The sequence below is a fragment of the Cnephaeus nilssonii genome (assembly GCF_951640355.1).
Source record: "Cnephaeus nilssonii genome assembly, chromosome: 7".
NCBI classification, from domain to species: Eukaryota; Metazoa; Chordata; class Mammalia; order Chiroptera; family Vespertilionidae; genus Cnephaeus; species Cnephaeus nilssonii.
Window position 1 is genome coordinate 18,448,470 of NC_137078.1, and position 10,748 is coordinate 18,459,217.

The 10,748-nt window shown below is 39.1% G+C and overlaps 1 pseudogene across 1 annotated transcript; it reads right to left on the reverse strand.

Moving 5' to 3' along the window:
• Nucleotides 1–9,706: 9,706 nt before the first annotated feature.
• Nucleotides 9,707–10,509, reverse strand: LOC307102753 (small ribosomal subunit protein uS5-like; annotated as a pseudogene). Its single transcript has one exon. The product of its transcript is annotated as a small ribosomal subunit protein uS5-like (transcript).
• Nucleotides 10,510–10,748: the final 239 nt, after the last annotated feature.

Here is a 10,748-nt window from a genome sequence, read left to right on the forward strand (position 1 = left end):
TAAAACACTAGCTGAGTTCTAGGGAGCATTTATTTTTTATAATTGGGACTGGATTGAGATGGAAAGGAGGTGTGTTCTATGGTTATTTCCATTACTTATTAGTTGTATGACCTAAGGCAAGTCACTTAACTTCTGTGGGTCTCGGTTTTATACGTGTGTAAACCGACAGGGCTGAACTAAATAATCCCCAAGATGCCTTCCTGCTCCAAAAGTGTGTGATTCTCTGGTCGCTTACCCACCCAGTTGTATTTGAATGGTAATGGAAACATTTTAAGTTTGTCTTGTTACTGAACCTTCTCCCCAGTTGGGAGTTAGGTACCTCTGAAAAGTATGTTAACTTCTTTAAACCACTGGAGTGATATCTACAGTACGAAGCATTCATTAGCACTACTTCCAGTGGAATTTCACACATAATCTGACTTACTTCTTTAGAGAAGCCACTGTGCAAACATTAAGGTACTGCATTAGGAATCAGGGAACCCAATCGATCCACAGGCAAGGAGATCCTATAGTTCTGTTTACCCAAGCAAATGAGTGGTTATTTATGTAAATAACTGAATGGACATTGTAAAATTTCTCACTGAATTCCTTCCCCTCATAGGAATATAAATTTTAAAAAATGTCCCTGTGGACAGTATCTTTTTTACTTAAAATACATGTTCTCGTGTAGGCATATAATTTTATCCATATAGACTCATCATTAATGCGAATTTGAGTAGTCTCTCTGATGCAGCTTTTATTGGTTTTCCTTTGAATAGAACAGAAGACGTGTCACCTGCAAAGCATCATGAGATTTCTACATCTATTTGTTTTAAACAGGCAATAAATGAAAAATATCAACAAGAGGAGATAGGGGGAGTAGGGGTGGTAAAAAGAAAGTGTGGACAGGGCCACAAGGAGTATCAAACTAAATCATTCCAGCTTAAGACTGCGGAGAGAAGAAAGAATTTCTATTGCCAAGTAACAAAGTATACAATCTTGGGAAAGGGCTTGGGCAGCTAGTTTAGTTCAGTTCATGTGCCCAGCCCTGAACCAATCATAGTGGCCATAGAGACTTATTATACATCACAGCCCAACCCCTTGGGATATGTGTCGTGGGTAGGGTGCTCTGTTATCAGAAAAGGGGATGAGTGGGAAAATTCTTAGGGGAGAAACATGCTCACTAGGTAGAAACAACAGCCCCGGTAGAAAAACTAGTCCAAGACATCTAAAGTTAAGTTGTATGCCATTGGTCTTCTCCCCAGATCTGTCTTCTGAAAATGTCAACATTCTTATTTTACCCCTCATTTTTTTAATGTATTAATTTAATTAATATTTATTAAGTGCTTGCAATTTATTCATCATTGTAGATAGGCCAGAAAGGACACGACTGACTTAATCTCTGTTCCTGTAAAATTTAGTTAAACTTACAGTCTGATGGGGGAGAGGGGGGTACTGAACACATAATCTTCATATGACGAGTTGCACACAAAAAAAGATATGTGGGTATCATGAGAGCTTATGACAGACGGAAATAAAGAATCTACTATAAAAGTATCGAGGCATACACTTTTGATAGCTTGTGTTATCTAAAATTTTAGCAAAAGATAGTCATCCTATCTGGCCATTATATATATATCTCTAAAAAAAATTAAACATCCTTTGGCCCAGAAAAGATGGCCATGATTCCAACTCCACCAGGAACAACCAAGAGGACCCTTGCCCATGCTCACCGGACACTGCTGGCAGCAGGCCCACCCACATAAAATGTTCTGGAATAGTGTTCTCATTTACACACTCAGAGGCAACTTAGTTGGGTACCTTTCTTTTTTATTGAATTTATTGGGGTGACATAGGTTAATTAAAGTATATAGATTTCAGGTGCACAATTCTATAACACATCATCTGTGTATTGTATTGTATGTTCACCACCCCAAGTCAATTCTCCTTCCATCACCACTTAACCCTCCTTTACCCTCTTCTACCTCCCCCCTTTCCCTTGGTAATCATCATACAGTTGTCTGTGTCATTTGTGTTTTTTTGCATAATCCCTTCACCTTTGTGAAATGTAATAAACAAAATAAAATAACAAACAAAATAAAAACAGACTCATAGATACATAGAATAGACTCATAGTTGTCAGGGGAAGGGGTTAGGGAGAGTGGGTAAAAAAGGTGAAGGGATTAAGTTGGGTATCTTTCTTTTTTTAATTTTTTTTTATTAAGGTATTATATGTGTACATATCTTACCATTGTCCCCCCCAACCCATTCCCATACATGCCCTCACCCCCCCGAGTTTTGCATCCATTGGTTATGCTTATATACATGCATACAAGTCCTTCGGTTGATCTCTTATCTCCCCCACCTCTCCCTAAGTTTCCCCCTGTAATTTGACAGTCTATTTGATGCTTTACTGTCTCTGTATCTATCTTTTTGTTCATCAGTTTATAATGTTCTTTATTATCCATAAATGAGTGAGATCATGTGGTATTTTTCTTTCATTGACTGGCTTATTTCACTTAGCATAATGTTCTCCAATTCCATCCAGGTTGCTGCAAATGATGAGAATTCCTTCTTTTTTATGGCAGCATAGTATTCCATTGTGTAGATGTACCACAGTTTTCTGATCCAGTCATCTGCTGACGGGCACCTAGGCTGTTTCCAAATCTTAGCTATTGTAAATTGTGCTGCTATGAACATAGGGGTGCATATATCCTTTCTGATTGGTGTTTCTAGTTTCTTCGGATATATTCCCAGGAGTGGGATTACTGGGTCAAATGGGAGTTTCATTTTCAGTTTTTTGAGGAAACTCCATACTGTTCTCCACAGTGGCTGCACCAGTCTGCATTCCCACCAGCAGTGCACGAGGGTTCCTTTTTCTCCGCATCCTCACCAACACTTGTCGTTTGTTGATTTGTTGATGATAGCCATTCTGACAGGTGTGAGATGGTACCGCATTGTCGTTTTGATTTGCATCTCTCGGATAATTAGTGACTTTGAGCATGTTTTCATGTGTCTCTTGGCCTTCCTCTGTCTTCTTTTGAAAAGATTCTATTTAGGTCCGTTGCCCATTTTTTTATTGGATCATTTATCTTCCTTTTATTAAGTTGCATAAGCTGCCTGTAGATGTTGGAGATTAAACCTTTATCAGTGATAGCATTTGCAAATATGTTCTCCCATAGAGTGGGCTTTCTTGTTGTTTTGTTGATGGTTTCTTTTGCTGTAAAAAAAAGCTTTTTATTTTGATGTAGTCCCATTTGTTAATTTTCTCTTTAGCTTCCATTGCCCTAGAGGCAGTGTTAGTGAAGAAGTTCTTTTGGCATATGTCTGAGATTTTGTTGCCTGTGGATTCCTCTAGGATTTTTATGGTTTCCCGTCTTATGTTTAAGTCCTGTATCCATTTTGAGTTTATTTTTGTATATGGTGTAAGTTGGTGGTCTAGTTTCATTTTTTTGCATGTATCTGTCCAATTTCCCCAACACCACTTATTGAAGAGACTGTCTTGACTCCATTGTATGTTCATGCCTCCTTTGTCAAATATTAATTGAGCATAGTGGTTTGGGTCAATATCTGGATTCTCTATCCTGTTCCATTGATCTATATGTCTGTTCTTGTGCCAGTACCATGCTGTTTTGAGAACAGTGGCTTTGTAATACAGCTTGAGGTCTGGTATTGAGATCCCTCCTACTTTATTCTTCTTTCTCAGGATTGCTGTGGCTATTCGGGGTCTTTTTTTATTCTAGATGAATTTTTGGAGAGTTCTTTCAAGGTCTGTGAAATATGCTGTTGGTATTTTGATGGGGAGTGCATTGAATCTGTAGATTGCTTTGGGTAGTATGGACATTTTAATGATGTTGATTCTACCAATTCATGAACATGGTATGTTCTTCCATCTGTTTACGTCTTCCTCTATCTCTTTTTTCAATGTCCTGTAGTTTTCCATGTATAGGTCCTTTACCTCCTTAGTGAAGTTTATTCCTAGGTATCTTAGTTTTTTTGGTGTGATGGTAAATGGGATTGCTTTTTTAGTCTCTCTTTCTGTAAGTTCACTATTGGTATATAGAAATGCCATAGATTTCTTGGCGTTAATTTTGTATCCTGCTACATTGCCGAATTCATTTATTAAGTCTATTAGTTTTTTGATGGAGTCTTTTGGGTTTTTTATGTACAATATCATGTCATCTGCAAATAAGGACAGCCTTACTTCTTCTTTTCCAATTTGGATGCCTCTTATTTCTTCTTCTTGTCTAATTGCAATAGCTAATACTTCCAGTACTATGTCAAACAGGAGTGGTGAGAGTGGGCATCCCTGTCTTGTTCCTGTTCTTAGAGGAAATGGTTTTAGTTTTGCCCATTGAGTATGATGTTAGCTGTGGGTTTATCATATATAGCTTTTATTATGTTGAGGTATGATCCTTCTATTCCCACCTTGTTGAGAGTTTTTATCAAGAAAGGGTGTTGGATTTTGTCAAATGCTTTTTCTGCTTCTATTGATATGACTATGTGATTTTTATCTCTCAATTTGTTTATGTGATGTATCACGTTTATTGATTTGCAGATATTGTACCATCCTTGCATCCCTGAGATAAATCCTACTTGGTCATGGTGTATGATCTTTATGATGTACTGCTGGAGCCGATTTGCTAGAATTTTGTTGAGGATTTTGGCATCTATGTTCATGAGGGATATTGGTCTGTAATTCTCTTTCATTGTGTTGTCTTTATCTGGTTTTGGTATTAGGTTGATGCTGGCTTCATAGAAGGAGCTTGGAAGTGTTCCTTCCTCTTGAATTTTTTGGAATAGTCTGAGGAGGATAGGTTTTAGTTCTTCCTTGAATGTTTGGTAAAATTCTCCTGTGAAGCCATCTGGCCCCGGGCTTTTGTTTGCCGGAAGCTTTTTGATGACTGCTTCAATTTCTTCCATAGTTACTGGCCTGTTGAGCTGTTTAGATTCTTCCTGATTGAGTTTTGGAAGGTTATATTTTTCTAGGAATATGTTCATTTCCTCCAGGTTGTCCAGTTTGTGGGAATAGAGTTATTTGTAGTATTTTGTAACAATCCTTTGTATTTCGGTGGGGTCTGTTGTTATTTCACCTCTTTCATTTTTTATTTTGTTTATTTGGTTCCTCTCTCTTTGCTTCTTGGTGAGCCTGGCTAGAGGTTCATCAATCTTGTTTATCCTTTCAAAGAACCAGCTCTTGGTTTTGTTGATCTTTTGTATTGTTTCTTTAGTCTTTATGTTGTTTATCTCCACTCTGATCTTTATTATTTCCTTCCTTCTGCTTACACTGGGCTTTTCTTGTTGCTCTCTCTCTAACTCTTTGAGTTGTAGGGTTAGGTAATTTATTACCATTGTTTCTTGTTTTTTGCAGTAGGCTTGTAGAGCTATGAACTTCCCTCTCAGGACTGCTTTCGCTGTTTCCCATAGATTTAGGATTGTTGTGTTTTCATTGTCATTTGTTGCCATGATGTTTTTTATTTCTTCCTTGATGTCTCTGGTAACCCAGTCATTGTTTAATAGCATGCTGTTTAGTCTCCATGTGTTTGATTTCTTTGGATTGTTTTTATTGTAGTTGATTTCCAGTTTTATGCCACTGTGATCTGAGAAGATACTTGATATGATTTCTGTCTTCTTGAATTTGGAGAGACTTTGCCTATGTCTTAACATATGGTCTAAAACAGCTTCAAAGAATTTAAGCAAATTGTTCAAGGTTATAGAGCAATGGCAAAATGAATTCATACTTAGGTCTATCTACAAAGCTGACAGTCTTCCATTTCTTTTAGCTTATTTGAGAAATATTTGTTGAATACTATGCTATAAGCTATGCATACAGAAGTGAATCAAGCAAAATTCACTAGGTAATGTTTCAAAACATGCCCCCCCCCCCAATATATTTCTTTCCAACATGCTTATTTGCAATGTCACCTTTCTACTCTGGCATCAAGAGGTAGAGTCTATTCTTCCTCTGTCTTACCCTGTGACATGTTTTGACTAACAGAATACGGTATAAGTCATTGTGTAACTTTGAAGGCTTGGCTTTAAGATATCTGCAGTTTCCACCTTCTGTGTTTACAAAAATGCCACTTGGAATCCAGGCTCCATGCTGTGAGAAAGCCTAAGCATCAGTGGAGAGAGACCCAGGTGGAAAAGTGACGATCTCAACTGATAGCAAACCCAAGGCCCCAGATAGATGGTCCCAATTAAAGACCCCAGCTAACTGAGCCACCTTAGCTGAAGCCTCCAACATGGTGGAGCATGAATTTTCCACCATGTACCCTGCCTGAATTCCCAATCCACAGAATTGTGAGCAAATAAGATGGCTATTTCAAGCCACCAAGCCTCCAGTGATTGATCATGCAGAAAACCAAAACACATAAGGAACCTGACCTGGTGAAAGAGACAAGCATATGAATATCTTAAAAATAATGTGAGTGTCAGGAGAAAACAGAGAAGCATCTAAGTCTGTGTAGGGCAAGTGTGAGCAAACTTCTTGGCAAAGAGCTAGATGGTAGACATTCTAGGCTTTGTGGAACATATTGTCATTGCCTTAACTATTCCATTCTGCCATTGTGGGGAAAGAGAGCCAAAGACAATATACAACCAAGTGAGTGTGTCTGAGTTCCAATTAAACTCTTTTTTACTAAACAGATAGAGGACAGAATTTGTCCTTAGAGCTGTACTTGCAATCCCTAGTCTTGACTTTGAGAATGGGGAAAAGTTTACTAAGAGTAATACCTCAGAGTTGCATCTTAAAGGATCTATCAGAAACTGAATCTCTGAGATCCTTGTAAACTCTTAATCTTTTAAATCTATGTATAAAATAATAATGATATTGTGAAATTGTATACACTAGGTCATCCCAACCAAAGTAGGCCAACAGAGACCTGAGTCATCAGAGAAAACCTAGAGAAGCAACAGGGACAAATGGAGGAGCTAGGAGCCTAAGAGCTTAAATTGAGCTGCTTCTCCAGTCCAGGCAAACCTCAAACAGGGGTCAGGAACTTAACACATGACCGAACAGAAGCTCCATCTCTCTCATCTGCACCCCATAGTCAGTAGCTTGCATCTGCTCTTGCTGTTATTTTACTGAATGAAATTTAATGTGTTTGTGCTTGTCATACTCCCCCTAGAAACTATCACAAACCAAGATTTCTTAAGAACAGGGAAATTGTCTTTTCCTACTTGAAAATTCCATTAGTTGTATATGTTTTCATTTTTAGAAGAGACATGCATATTTCTTGTCCTCTAGGCTCTTGGGCTCGCCTTCCTGCCTGATATTCCTTAAGCATAGGCCTACATCTCTTGATCCTAGGAACAACTCACTGTTTAGCCTGGAGACCACACTTCAGCTGCTAGAGGAAAGCTTTGGTTAAAGTATTTAGACTTTTAAATTTAAGTGAAAACCAGTAGGACTTATAAAAAATGTGACTGGATAAACAAAACTTGAGCTGATACCAGGTCCTCTCAATAGTGGTTCCAGGATGGAAGAGTAAGAGAAAACTCCTTAGGAAGCAAGACTACCTTATTTCTTTATAAGGTAGATAAATGCCCAATGGAAAAACCATTCAGGGCATGAATCTTGAGGTGGGCAGTACTTTGGGACAGAAGATTTTGACTAGCTACTCCATATTCTCCTTTCCTCCACACATCCCTCACTGTTGTTCCTTCCCCAACCGCTGAGGATTCCCACCATTGCAAAATCCTGTAATCTTTACTTCTGAAAAACTCCATTGCTCAGTCTTTTACATATATTTTCATATTTGTTATATGCATGCTTTCATAAACAGATTTACCTGTATACACACCTCTAAGTAAAGAGAGCAATAACTAGGAACTGCTTAGATACTCAAGTGAAATAATGTTTACAGCATGTGTCAACCCCAGCCATGCTTTTCAATTCCTTCTCCAGATACTGTCCACACAAAACTGTCACCATTTCTCTGCTGTAATCTTCTCCGCAAGATTTGGCTCAAACTTTTTCTGAGAACTTTTCACTATTCTTAAACAATTCATTGACCATTTTCTCTATGTGTATATGTGGCAATTTGTGCAATTAAAAAGTAAGGTTATCACATCACATTATTGTTTTTAAACATCCATATACTTCATTGGACTATGAACTTTCCCAAGTCACAAATTGTATAGCCTACAATAAGCATGCAATCAATATTTGTTCAATAAAGGAATACTGAAAGAATAGAATGAGTAAAGATTCATTGAATTCAAAAAAATTAAATTAAAAATAGAAAGATACAGTTACTCACCAAACTGAAAATCTATGTTTTTCCAGTTCCTCTAAGTAATATATATCCTGTGAATTCAATTTCTCCAGTTCTCCAAGCAGTTGATTTTTCTTTCACAGAGTGTCAGTCTGGCTTTCTCCCTTATCAGTGAATTTAAATAAATGGGGAAAATGAAATATTTTAGGAGATTGAAAGTTTATTTATAGTCAGTGACACCTTCTGCAGAATGACTTATAGAATCATTGACCATACAGAAACATAATTAGCCATAGTTTTTTGCATTGAAATTATTGTTTTACCATCCAGATTCTCTCACTGAATTCTCACATCTATGATGGTAGACTGTGTCACGTACATGCTTGTGTTATCTCACATGAAACAACTTCTATAAATGTTGTTAGAACTAAAGAAAAATGGGGCCATCATATTTGTATTAAGTCTAAAATATTGGTTGAAAATAAAGGAATTTCAGCTTGAACTAGTTTTCAGTAAAAAGGAATTTGAAGGAAGGTTTGAACTACCAACCTATGGAGAAGGCAGGAAGGCAGCTGGATTTCAGGAACATAGGAGCCAGAGATTGAAGGCCACCAGGACTCACTGGCAACCTCTGCTTTCTATTTTAACAGGCCACTTCATTCTAGCATTGCCACCCAAGTTCCTGAATTCCATAGCCTGTGATTCTCAAAAACATAAATTTAAGCTCAAGACTATACAATGTCTGTGGAGCTAATTTATTGGACGTTGAGAGAATTGTGTGGCCCATGCTGATGGGTCCAGAAAACACATTGACCCATTGGAGAAACAGCCCTGCAGTTCAACAAGAGATTCTTAGGAGTCCTGCTATGGCAGGAACAGAGAAAGGGAGCAGCTAACCTAACTGAGCTTTTCTTCCCCTTCCACCAAAACAGTTCAACTTTCAACTGTTTATATGTTGAGAGCTCCTATAAGATTTTATTACAAAATGCTACTGCAAAATCATTTGAAAACCACTAGCCTGAAGAAGAAGAAGATTAGGCGAGACCTGCATTTATAAGATCATTGTGTTAAAACTCTTCTTTACATACTTCTCAAATGTTTTTAATTATCATTAGCAAGAGGAGAGTTGCCTGGAATTCCTTGATATCAGTTCACAAATGATTTTTCACAATAATGTAGCTGAAATATTTTGAAACTGCAAAATGTTGCTTTGGATTCACAGGCAGGTTATAGTAGTCAGGAAAACCTTAGAGTGAAACGCAGGGGAAGTAATCTGTCATCAAATATCTAGAGCCCGCAACCAGGGCATGTGCCCTTGACTGGAATTGAACCCAGGACATTCAGTCCACAGGCCAATGCTCTATCCACTGAGTCAAACTGGCTAGGGCTAGTGTAAGTATTTTTTAAATGGCTTAAGTCACTTTATTTTTCTCATATAAAATTATGTGGTGGCCACAGCTGGAGCCCGGGTCCTCTACACAAAAACTCTGGTGTGGGTCTTTATTTATTTATTTGGTGTGGATCTTTATAATATGGGCAGTGAGTTCCTGATAAGGAGACTTAGTGAACATGGTCTCTTTCCAGAGGTCGGGGGTGAGATAGCTGTAGGTCTTGGAGATGGCTTCAAAGGTGGCCTTGGCGAAGTTGCCCAGGGAGACAGTGCAACCTTTGGCTGAGGTGTAGCAGTTGTGGATACCGGCCAGCAGCAGCAGCTTTTCAGGCACAGGGGCTGAGTCAATGCCAGTGGCCTTGGGGGTAGGGATGAGGCCACCAGCACAGAACCACAGTGGCCAGTCACCTTGCAAGGGATGGTGTGAGACTTACTGATCTTGTTTCCCTGGTCGCCTCCCTGCACAGGGACAACAGAGAGCTTGGCCAGGATGATGACCAAGCACAGACAGCAGTAACATCCAGACCGACATGGCCATTGTAGTCCCCAGTGGCTTGAAATGGGTCCTCTGGCCAGTATGGGTCTGCTTCTTCATGGGCATAATCTTCAAAACCTCATCCTTGAGTGATGCCCCCAGGAAAAAGTCAATGATCTGATTCCTTGATGATCAGGGAGGAGACAGATCTCCTCCAAGCACTTGACTTTCATGTACTTGATCAAGCGGCCCAGCTTGGTGATGGGGATCCAATTCTTGTCCCCAGCCTTGCCTCTGAGAGCTCTGTGGCCTTGGCCCTGGCCCTCACCCTGGCTGCAACCTTGCTCCAGATGCCAGCTGCCCAATCCTTCGTGGAAGCCACTGCGGCCTCCCATCCCAGGGCCCTGGGGCCTCTGGGCCCTTCCACAGTACCGTACCACTCCCATTTGGTATTTTCTTAGAAAAGAAGCCAGTGGTAGTGTTTTTATATATTTGATTCCTGAATAAATTAAAGATTGGCAAAATTCTTTTAAAATCTGAGAGCTTTAAATTGTCCTAACTAAATATACTTGATTTGCATAGCTTCATGAGTTGTTCAGACACTTTATTCAATACTAGAGGCCTGATGAACGGAATTCGTGCAAGAGTATGCCTTCCTTCCCTCCGGCTACCGGCAGGCACCCGG